Source organism: Tupaia chinensis, unplaced genomic scaffold, assembly GCF_000334495.1.
Source record: "Tupaia chinensis unplaced genomic scaffold, TupChi_1.0 Scaffold000443_1, whole genome shotgun sequence".
Taxonomy (NCBI): Eukaryota; Metazoa; Chordata; class Mammalia; order Scandentia; family Tupaiidae; genus Tupaia; species Tupaia belangeri.
In genome coordinates, this window is record NW_006159948.1 from 547787 (window position 1) to 560122 (window position 12336).

General features: G+C 42.5%; 1 pseudogene; it reads left to right on the forward strand.

Annotated features, from left to right (window-relative positions):
• Positions 1-3580: 3580 nt before the first annotated feature.
• LOC102477474 (hydroxysteroid dehydrogenase-like protein 2) lies at positions 3581-11746 on the forward strand (annotated as a pseudogene).
• Positions 11747-12336: the final 590 nt, after the last annotated feature.

The following is a 12336-nucleotide window of genomic DNA, read 5'->3' on the forward strand; positions in this document are numbered from 1 at the left end:
CAGATACCCCTCGAAGACATGGGGCATGCACATGTCCATGATCCAGGGTTGGCTGGGGGTGGACTACGGTGTCAACACCTACTGGGAGAGCTCTGTGTGTGTGTGTGTGTGTGTGTGTGTGTGTGTCTGTCTGTCTGTCTGTCTGTCTCTAATTCATGGAAGAAATAACTTTTTTAATCTATTATTGGGGGCCACAAAATTAAAAGTGATTTGAAATCTCCAAATTTTGATTAATTAGAGCATACTGAAAATGAGAGATCATTGGTGCCTTGAGTCTATTGGTACCTCAACTAGAATGATGCTTCCTCCAGGGAACATGTCTCCCAAAAATGTGTGCTTTTGGCAATGTAAGGACCTGGGAAGAGTGAACGTGGATGACCTCAAATCAATTATTATTATCAAAGGAGCAAAAAAGGCCAGTCTCATGACCTGGTGGTTAAGGACTCCAGATCCCAAATGGCTGACTATGCAGTTTGAGTCCTAGACCCAGTGGCTTGAAAAACACACTGGACATATGTACATACATGCTCCAAATCATAATCGGATGGAGAAATGAAGAAGGAATCATGGAGTGCTCCGTTGGGGGTTTTCTGTCTCCCTCTCTCTTTCTCTCTCTGGGTGAGTGCACATACCCTCTGGGGGGAAAAAACTGAACACACACTCTCACACTCTCACCATACACGCACCCAACTCCAGCACAGCTTTTCACACAAAGGTCAGTACAAGATGCCTCTGATCCCCTCTTCAATTGAGATAAGAAAAGCAACCCTTCGTGTATATCTGTGAACTCTATAGACCAAATGTGTGAGCCCCTACTTTCCCGTCCTGAAATCAAGTCCATAGATACCAGGCCTCCTGCTTTACATCTATGTAAATGACCATACCTGGTGGCAACAGAAGACATCGATGGGAAGTCAGATGGGGCCACACTGTGGCCTGGTGGGTAAGGTGACTGGATCCCACAGAGCCCAGTTTGAGTGCCAGATCCAGCAGCTTGAAAAATGTGCTGGGCACGTGCATGCATGCCCAAAATCCCAAAAGGAGGGAGGAGTGGGGAAGAAGGAATTGTGACATAACCATGCCCCTTGGAGATTGCTTTCTCTCTTTCTCTCTCCCTGGCAAATTGGAAGAAAAAGGAGAAGTCAGATGCTTGCTTTTCCTGTAAATCCCTGTAAGCAGAACGGCTACAGTTGCACGCTGAAACTGGTGTGCTGCACTGACAACTCAGACTCCACAAGCAGAGCTGCCTTTGGTGAGGCAGTCTTCAAAAATGGTGAGCAATTCCTGGTAAAGTTCCTGCATAACTGAATGCAATCCTCTTTCACTTGATATGGTAGTTGTTCAACTGAGAAATCTGTGTGGATTCAAAGTGCAAAAAACTATTGGCTGTCTGGGCTTAGCTGAGTTGGTATAAGTGGTAAGACATAGCTGCACAAGGCTGGAGCTACATGGAAAGACTGGGTGTGAATCTCAGACCAGTATTAAGAGGCCAGGAATGTCAGTGCACATCCGTAATCCTAGCTAACTAGGCTGCTGGGGCAGAGGATTGCGATGGCAATACAGACCTATCAAAAATACTTATATCTCTCTTTCTCTCATGAAACAAACAAAAACTACAAAAAATAAATTGTGTTAGATTTAAAAATAGAGTTTGGGGGCTGCCAGGTGGCATTGTGGTTAAGCTGCTGGCTTCCACATGGCTGACCGCAGTTTGAGTCTCAGATCCGGTGGCTTGCTTTCTCACTTTCTCTCTGTCTCTTGCTCTCTCTGTCTCTCTCTGGTTAAATTTAAAATAATAATGAATTAAATCAAATAATTCTTTTTAAAAAAAAATAGAGTTTGGGACTAGCATTAGATTATTACTAACAGGTTTTTCATTTACATAAGTGACCCACAAGACATTAAAAAATAATGCAGGGGGGACCAGCAGTTAGCGTAAAGGCTATGTTGCTGGACTCCCATGTAGTTAACCGCGATTCGAGTCCTGGACCTAGTGGCTTAAACTCACACCAGGTGCGTGTGCATGCGTGCCCAAGATCCCGAGAGGAGAATGATGGGGAAGGGATCGCAGCGTGGGGGGTGATTTCTCACTTTCTGTCTCTCTGTCTTTCTTTGTCTTTCTGGCGAGCGCACGTGCCCTATAGCAGAAACCTCTCCAAAATAATAATAATAATAATAATGCAGGGCAGACCAGCAAGTAGCATGGAAGTTAAGGTGCTGAATCCTACATGACCAAATACATGGTTCAAGTCCTGAACCCAGTTGCTTAAAAAACGTGCCAGGTGTATGTGTGTGCATGCCCAAATTTCCAAAAAGAAAGTGAGATGGAGGAGAAAGGATTGCCCCATGGATGATGCTTTCTTGCTTTCTCCCCCTCATTCTTCCTAGCAAGTACACATGCCCTCTAAAAAAAATTTTAGATAAGAGAATGGTCTCTTGCCCTGCTTTTATTTTTTTATATTTTTGCTATTGCGTATGTGTGCTCTCCAGAGAGAGGAAGAGAGGTGGAGAAAGAAGGAAAGTGAGAAATCACCTCCCAGGGAGAATAGTGGTGCTGCAATCCCTTTTCCTACATTCTCCTCTCAGGATCTTGGGCATGCTATATGCCTCAACCACCAGGCCAAGGGCTGACTCAAGACAATTCTCTATTGTGAGGGAAAACCCCACACTTTACAGGATGACTAGAAATTCAGGGTCCCACTACAAAGAGCCAGGAGTGTCCTCAATCAGTGTGCTTACCAGAAAATGCTTCCTAGATGTCCAAAACACTCTGGGGGCAGATCTGCCTCAATTGAGCACCACTACACAAATATTCTTACACAGGGTGACCTGATCCAAACACTGTACTTCCAATGAAAAGTGACGGGAAAGGTGTGAAGTAGAACGTCTCAGAGATGCCACATTGGTTTCATCTCCAATGCCACCGATTGCTAGTTGACAGAAGCGCTGTTGAGCAGGTATCTAAAACTGCCTCTTGTCTCAGAAAGGAAGATTGCCACACTCTATGGTGTCCATGGCCAAGAGAGAAGGGAAGGGTGGCCTGCATGCCGTGTCTATAGGCCCAAAGATGTAAATTCTCTTACTCTGGACATCTTTTGCCGTATCTAAAGCCTAAAATCAAAATCTCTTGTGGCAGAGAAAAACATAATTGACTCATATCAAGTTCCATTTCCCCACATTTCACAAAACATTTCATAATTTAAAGCAAAAAGGAAAACATGAAATTTCAAATATTCAAAACCATATGCATTTCACTGAACAGGAGAAACTCACTGTGACAGAGAAGTAGAAAAAAATAGAACTGCTTAGCAGATATGTAAGACATCGTTTGTGTCAGGGAGCTATCTAGAAAAATTTACACAGAAGCAGCTCCAAAATTCCTGAGTTAAATTCTTGCATTTAATTTTGACATTTTCCTTTCACAGCCTGCCCCCTGCTGGAAATGTTAATAAGCAACAAACTTACTTAAGACTGAATTTACCAAGTGAAATGGGAAATGAGATTAGAGTCAGGTTGGGGCCCTAAGACCTTCAAAAGTCATGATGGAAGACAGAAGCTGTGGCCACTGCTGCTGATAAGGATGGCGATGGTACCGGGTTCTGGCGCTGGTGGTGATGGTATTGACGCTGATCTTGGTGGTGGCAATGATGACAGCGACAAGGATGAGAGGGTGATGGTGGTGGTGGTAATGACAGTGAGGGCGATGACGATGGCAATGACAAGGATGATAATGGTGGTGGTCGTGGTGGTGCCAGCAGAAGGGAGCTCTTGCAGTTTAAGAAGCTAGACTCAGGCTGTCAGAAGGCAGATGTATCGGAATCGGGAAGAGAACGTACAGAAGTCAAAGAGCTCCAAGCAAGTGACTTATTTGCCCGGTAGAGTTTCTTTTTTGAGAGGCTTTATCTATAGGGCGCATGCCCTCGCCGGAAAGGCAAAGAGACAGAAAGCAAGAAATCACCCCCCAGTGGGGATGGCCACGTCGCAATTCCTTCTCCTCCATTCTCCTCTTGGGATCTTGGACACGCACACACACGCTCCTGGCATGAGTTTAAGCCATCAGGTCCGGGACTTGAACCACGGTTAACTACATGGGAGTCCAGTGACATAGCCATTACGCTAACTGCTGGTCCTATGCCCTGCAGATTTTCAAGAGACTGCCACTGGTTAACTTTACTAGGACTACAGTGAATTCTTTTCTTAAAAGCCTATGACCAGGTATTGGTTAAGGTTGTCACTTCAAATCATTGCTATCATTTCAACTGTCTCGTCATCATAGCTACCTGCAAAAATAGCCAAAAAGTGCATTTAGGAATGGGATTAGAAAGTTTTATGTACATATTAACAGATTATGTTTTAACACAGGAAGAAAGGGGTCGATAGAGAGGGGGGAAAAAGACTTGGTGTTAAACAACACTGGGAAATAGGAAAACATGGGCGATGATGGTTGTTCTAGTCGATTGTGTCGTTAGTAACAGAAATATCTCAGTCTGGGCAATTCTTTAAAAATAAAGGTTTAGGGACCAGCGGATGGTGCAATGTTTACATTACAGGACTCCCACATGGTCAACCATATTTTGAGTCCCTGAACTGGCTGCTTGAAACTCATGCCAGGAACATGTGCATGCATGCCCAAAATTCTGAGAGGAGAATGGAAGAGAAGGGATTATGGCATGGCCATGCCCCTTGGGGGTAGGGGAGAGGAGTGATTTCTCTCTTTCTGTCTCTGTCTCTCTGGCAAGCACACACACTCTATGGCAAAAATCTCTCTCTAAAAACTAAATATATTTTTTAAAATAACAATATAAATAAGTAAATAAAGGTTTATTGGTCCAGTTAGTGGCATAGTAGGCAAGGTGCCCAGATCCCACATAGCTGACAACATGGTCCAAGGCCTGGAACAGTGACTTGAAAGATACACTGGGCATATGTGTGTACAAGCCCAAGATCTCAAAAGGAGAATGGGAGGAGAGGGGATTGTGGCATGGCTATTCCCCCTGAGTGGTGCTTTGGTTCTCTCTCCCTCTCCCTGGCAAGTGCATGCACCTATAGAACATTTAAAAATAAAAATAGAAGCTAGCAGGTGGCACAGTGGTTAGGGTGCTGGACTCCCACATGGCTGGATCTGGCAGCTTGAGAATCATGCTGGGCATATGTGCATGCATGCCCAAAATCCTAGGAGGAGAATGGAGGAAAAAGGATCGCAGCATGACCATACCCCCTAGTGGGGGGAGAATTTCTCACTTTCCTTTCACTGTCTTTCTCTGCCTCTCTACTCGCTGGCAAGTGCACATACCCTATGGCAAAAAATCTTTAAAGAATAAAATAAAGTAAAATTTTAAAAACAAAGAAATAAACAGAGGTTTATTAAGCTCGTGCTTTTAGAGGTCCAAGATCCACAGACTAAATTTGTGGAGGGGCTTCTTTTCGGTAGATAATGTGGCAGAGAGTATCACATGATGAGAGAGCAGGCACATTTGTGTCTGTGTCCATAGCTGCCCTGGCCTCATTCCCATATAAATCCCCAGTATTCAAGTGGGACCTACTCTGACGATGTTGCCCAATCATAATCATTTCCCAAAAACGTGATATCTTAATTCCATAGTAAGTTCAAGTTCCCCTTCTTAATTCCATCATGACGGGTCACCAAGTTTTAACATACGGATTTGAAGAGGATGTACTCAAACCATTGCAGTGGCCGTGAGTACTGCAGAAATTACAAGTGTCAAAATTTGTACCTATAGAGGTTTACAAATGATGGCATACAGTGTGCATGCCTGTACTGATGCTCTTTAAAAACCGTCAAAAGAATTTTTTTATGTACATGAGAGCCCTCTGCTGTTTAGAATGGGTTTATCTATTAACCGAGATATTTCAGCTGGACTGTATAAAGGTATTGAATCAGAGTTGTCTTTCATTTTTGTAAAATGGTCTTGGGGTAGAAATCCCACATGATGGCCATCAGCAAGTTTTAGAATGATCTAATGTATCATAATTAACACATCTCCATATTAAAAAAATCATGTTTTGCTTTTCAAGAAAGTAATATGGAGTGAAGGAAATAAAGTACTTCTGTGTTTGAGAATTACCCTTTTGTACCACTAGTTACCCAAATCCAGATATGATCCTCAGATAAAAGTGTCAATTTCATGGCTGAAAGAAGGTGAACAAAATCTAACCATTTATAATTTCTGATCAGAGGAATAACACATGAAATCAGTAATTTAATAGCTAAAAAATGTTGAGAACCCTATTATATTTGCCTGTGTGTTTTTGTGGTCCATGGATAGAATAGCATTTGCACTGGTCTTTAAAAGGTGTACATACATGAAGAAAAGAAGATGGATGAGCCCTTGATGATGTAGAGGTTGCAGAAATACGTGGTGAGGGACCAGTAGTTAGCGTAATAGCTATGTCGCTGGACTCCCACGTAGTCGACCGTGGTTCGCGTCCCAGACCCAGTGGCTTAAAACTCATGCTGGGCATGTGTGCATGAATGCCCAAGACCCGGAGAGGAGAATGGAGGAGAAGGGATTGTGGCATGGCCATTCCCCCTGGGGGGTGATTTCTCACTTTCTCTCTCTCTGTGTCTGGTGAGCGCATGCGCTCTATAGCGAAAAACTCTCAAAAGAAAAAAAAAAAGAGAAAGAAAGAAAGACGTGGTGAAGGGTGTGCCAGGTAAAAGGAACACCTTGAAACCAAGAGAACCATAAACTCTAGAGCTGGGACATAAAGCTGGAAGAGCACCCCACTGAGGCTGAGGGTTTGTCATTAGGCTAGAAAAAGGGACCCCAAAAGACTCAGTAACTGGACAGTGACATAAATGGTCAGATCTGAGCTTTAAAGTGTGCTCCAAGAGGCATGTGCCATGCATTTGAAGAAGGGAAGGAACAAGATAAAGAATGATAATTTAGGAAATTCTTCAACCATCCACAGAAACCACAAGGGCCTCTGCTAAGGTAGTTGTAATGGAAAAGATAAAACAGAATGATGTTGAGAAAGAAAAAGTATGGTTCAGAGGATGGAGGAATCACTACAAAAACTCATATACGTGGGACCAGCAGTTGGCATAATGGCTGTCTCTGGACTCCCATGTAGTTGACCGCTGTTTGAGTCCCAGACCTGGCAGCTTAAACTCACGCCAGGTGCATGTGCATGCATACCTAGGATCCCAAGAGGAGAATGGAGGAGAAGGGATTGTGGTGTGGCCATCCCCCATGAGGGGGGTGATTTCTCGCTTTCTGTCTCTCTTTCTCTCTGTCTTTCTGGTGAGTGCACGTGCCCTATACCAAAAACCTGTCAAAAAAAAAAAAAACAAAGAAAAACCTCATATTACAAAAGGTGTGAAAAACATGAGGGTGCTTCAAAACGTTTGTGGAAAATGGAATTAAAGGGCATGTTTATTTTGGTGCTTAAAAAAAAAAAAGAAATCCAGGCATAGACTTTGCATAATATGCATTTTCCACGAACTTTTTGAAGACTTCTTCATAAGTTCAATTTTTATTGGCCATAAGACAACAATAATATCTCTTGTTCTTCCTAAGCCTGCTTCTGTACACTCAGACTTCTCCCTTGTAAAGCTGGCTGGCTTCTAGAACTGATGTCCCCATTCTAACCTTAGTCTGCTAATCTGTCTCTGGACTCCCATGTAGTTGACCGCTGTTTGAGTCCCAGACCTGGCAGCTTAAACTCACGCCAGGTGCATGTGCATGCATACCTAGGATCCCAAGAGGAGAATGGAGGAGAAGGGATTGTGGTGTGGCCATCCCCCATGAGGGGGGTGATTTCTCGCTTTCTGTCTCTCTTTCTCTCTGTCTTTCTGGTGAGTGCACGTGCCCTATACCAAAAACCTGTCAAAAAAAAAAAAAACAAAGAAAAACCTCATATACAAAAGGTGTGAAAAACATGAGGGTGCTTCAAAACGTTTGTGGAAAATGGAATTAAAGGGCATGTTTATTTTGGTGCTTAAAAAAAAAAAAGAAATCCAGGCATAGACTTTGCATAATATGCATTTTCCACGAACTTTTTGAAGTCTCCTTCATAAGTTCAATTTTTATTGGCCATAAGACAACAATAATATCTCTTGTTCTTCCTAAGCCTGCTTCTGTACACTCAGACTTCTCCCTTGTAAAGCTGGCTGGCTTCTAGAACTGATGTCCCCATTCTAACCTTAGTCTGCTAATATTTAGGTGTTAACCGAGAACGTTACCAAATTTCTCCTGAGAAATTTGAAAATGTCTGAGAGCACTTTTGATTGGTGAAATGACATAGGAAGTTACTGGCATTTACTAGGTAGGAGTGATGGATGGCAAACACCCTGCAATCTTTGGAAAATGCACACAACGCAGAATTGAACTACCCCTAGCCCGGTAGACCCACAGTTGAAAAGTCACACTGCCAGTATACTCAGATCCCAATTGATAGACGGGAATCTGCTGTGCCTGGATCTATATCTTAGCCATGGGCCTTATATCAGCATCCCCGTAAGTCTTGGGTTCGGGCTTAATTCACTCCAAAGGGCCAGAGTCCTACTCCACAGGCTGTCCTGGGGTTTCTGACTCAATTCGTACCCACTGGACATTCAAGCATCTGGCCTTGGTCCGGCGGCCATTCTCTTTATGCCCATCGGGTGCCAATCCCCCTTGCCATAGCCCATGACTCGTGTGCTGGCATTGGCCACCACCTACTTTGCAGTTTCCTTTGGCACCTTGGGCAATCACAAGAAGAGACCCTCCTTTAGCATTTGCCAGGGATCTGCCTCAGCCTAGTCTTAGAGTCTAGTTCTAGCTCCTAGACACATGTAGCCTGCCCTGATCAGTAACAGTTAAAGAGGAGGACAAGGCAAGTTTCCCAGGAATGCAAGTACATTCAATACATAAGCCACTATTCCCTCTAAAATGACAAAGCTGCCCATACATAATAGGGCTTCCATAAAGTTCCAAAGTACTCCTTTCCAACCCTTCCTACAGATGGTCATGGCCTTAGGACTTTCAGGGTCTCAAAGTGAGGTTGGGGGACATTACTGACTCGGTACCAAGTCATGTTTCGGATCACACTCTGACTTCTCTCACTCCTCAAATCTTTCCTGAAAGTTACGGGAATATGGCTAATGGCTGCCAAAGGTGCCTTTGCCCTAACACTCAGAACCTGTGAATGTTACTTCCATAGCAAAAAGCACTTTGCAGATGTGATTAAGATTAAGAATACTGAGATAGGGAGATGTCCTGGGTTATCCAGGTGGGCCCAGTGTCATCCTGTGAGTCCTTAAAAAGGGAGATGGCAGCATCAGAACCAATCAGTATAGGCTCTGAAGATGGAAAAAGAGGCCAGGAGCCAAGGTACAGGGGAGACCTCCAAGAGTCGGAAAAAGTGAGGAAACAGATTCTCTCCTGGAACCTCCAGACAAGAACATAGCCCCACCAACATCTTAATTTTAGCCTCTCAAGGTGCATGTCAGACTTCTGACCTAGAATAGGCAGATAATACATTGAGGTTGTTTTAAAACACAACATTTGTGGTCATTTGTTACAGTCACAGTAAAAAAATAATTACAGAGAATAAGAATAGAGAGAAAAGTTATATTTTTGCATTGGATATAAATTTTGCATAAATAGGAAAATTGCAGAGGGTATAAAGGAGTGGAGATAAAGTAGGAAGATTCCCTCCTGCCTCACTTTAGTCAATATGAAAGAGAGGAACGAATAGAGTACACAATCACGCCAGTCCTCAAAGTCGTGTGTGTGTGTGTGTGTGTGTGTGTGTGTGTGTGTGTGTGTATTCAACATGTCATTTTTTCCTGGGCTCATTATATAAGAACATACTGAGTGGTCGCCAGGTGGCATGGTGGTTAAGGTGCTGGTCTCCCACATGGTCGACTATGGTCCAAGTTCCAGACCTGGTGGCTTGCTTTCTTGCTTTCCATGTTCTCTCTCTCCCACTTTCTGTCTTTCTCTGGTGAGCATGCATGCCCTGTAGCAAATTTAAAAAATAACAACAAATAAAATTAAATAAATAATTATTAAAAAAAAATAAGAAGAACACAGTTGAGTTCACAGAAGCAGACAACGCAGTAAAACAAATAAGCTCTCTGTATCTATGGAGGTTGAAGTTAAATAGCATCTTCAAGAGGGCAATGTATTTTGTTCTTAAGAAACACAGTTCACTGGGGAGGGAAGAGCTGACCCCAAGTCACCAAAGGTGTTTCTTCTCTAATCCCATGTAGATGTTCTGAATCTTCTTCAAGTGGGTGAGAAATAGCATCTCCCACAAAGTTGGGTGTTTCCTGAGATTCTTAAGCTCAAGGCTTTGAATGCCCAAGCCTCTCCACTTAAACATTTGATATTCTTCCTTTGATCATTCAGATTACTCTCTCATTTCTCCATGTTTTGAGAACTTGCAAATACCTAGCACTGTAGTCATGCCTGATAGCAGAAGGAGGTAGAGAAAGAGCACACATTTTAATGTCTGGTCACTCTCTGCTCACCACTGCCATCGCTCCCACCTTCTCTAGTCCTCAACAGTCATTTTATCCAGCACTGGGAAGCTAGCAGGATGTACGCTTTTTATCAGAGGTGCCAGTCATGGCATCGGTAAAGCTATAATTTTGAAAGCAGCAAAAGATGGAGCAAATATTGTCATTGCTGCGAAGACCACACATGCACACCCCAAACTTCCAGGCACAATTTACGCTCTGCTGAAGAAACTGAAGCAGCTGGGGAAGGGCCTTGCCATGCATTGTTGATGATAGAGATGAAGAAAAATTAACAATACAGTGGAGAAAGCAGTTGAGAAATTTAGAGGAATTGATATTTTAGTGAATAATGCCAGTGCTGTAAGCTTGACCAACACATTGGAAACACCTACAAGAGAGTGGATTTGATGAGGAATGTGAACACCAGAGGCACCTACCTTACATCTAAAGCATATATTTCTTATTTAAAGAGAAGTAACATTGCTCATATCCTCAATCTCAGCCCACCACTGAACCTAAGTCCAATGTGGTTTAAATAGCACTGTGCAATACCATTGCTTAGTGCAGTATGTCTGTGTGTGTGCTTGGAATGGCAGATGAATTTAAAAGTGAAATTGCAGTCAATGCATTACAGCCTAAAACAGCCATGGAATGCTGGGAGGACCTGATGTTGAAAGCCGATATAGAAAAGTTGATATAAGTGCAGATGCCATATATTCCATTCTAAGAAAGCCAAAATGTTTTACTGGCAATTTTATTATTGAAGAAAATATCTTAAAAGAAGAAGGAATGAAAAGTGTTGATGTCTATGCAGTTAAGTCGGGTCATCCTTTTATACCAGATTTCTTCTTAGATAAACACCCAGATACCGTTACCAAGGAAATGGAATCACATGTTGCTGTTCCAGAAGTTAAAGAGAAGCCACAGTCACAACCAAAAGCACAGTCTGGAGCTGTGGAATAAATATTTAGAATTGTTAAGAACTCAGTGATGATGCTGTTAAATCCACTCAAGCAATTGATCGGTTTAAACTCTCAGGAGAAGATGGTGGCACATGGTTTCCTGACCTAGAAAACAAGGGTGGGAAGGTCAGGTTTACTGAGTCCTCTGATCAGGCTGATGTGGTGATGATATGTTTACTGATGGTGGTGTAAAATGTTTCTGGGGAAACTAAAACCAATAACCACATTAATGGCTGGAAAGTTGAAGATGAAAGGAAACATGGCCCTAGCAATCAAATTGGAGAAGCTAATGAACCAGATGAATGCCAGACTGTGAAGGAAAAGGAAAAAAAATATGTTGCCTACCATGTTCAGAATTAAAAAGCTCAACAGTTAAAATCTAATGTTAGTTTTCTTCCCTAATGTATGGTAAGGATATGCATGCAAAAAATTTAAAAAACTGTATCTATAAGATTTGAAATTTTAATTAAAACAGCGAGTTCATCAAATATAAGCTTCATTAAGTGGAATTCTAAGGCATTCTGTTTTTTATGTTTCGAGGATTTTTTTCCTCAGAGCCTTATATCTTACCATCTTCTTTCAGGGAAAATATTTTGAACAACCAATCAGGGTCATGCACAAAAATTAGCTCTTGAAAGCCTCTTTTCATGTAAAATGAAGTTAATCTTTTAAAACATGTTTAGTTTTGGATTGTATACTAATAAAAATCTTAATGATGCTTTGGATTTTTAAATACTTATCTTAAAGAAAAGTCTTCTATAATGCATTTTAAAGAAATAACATAATGGGGCTGCAGGTGGCATGGTGGTTAAGGGCGCTGGACTACCACATTGCCGATAGCAGTTCTAGTCCCAGAGCTGGTGGCTTACTTTCTCACTTTCTCTCTTTCTCTCTCTCTCCCCTTCT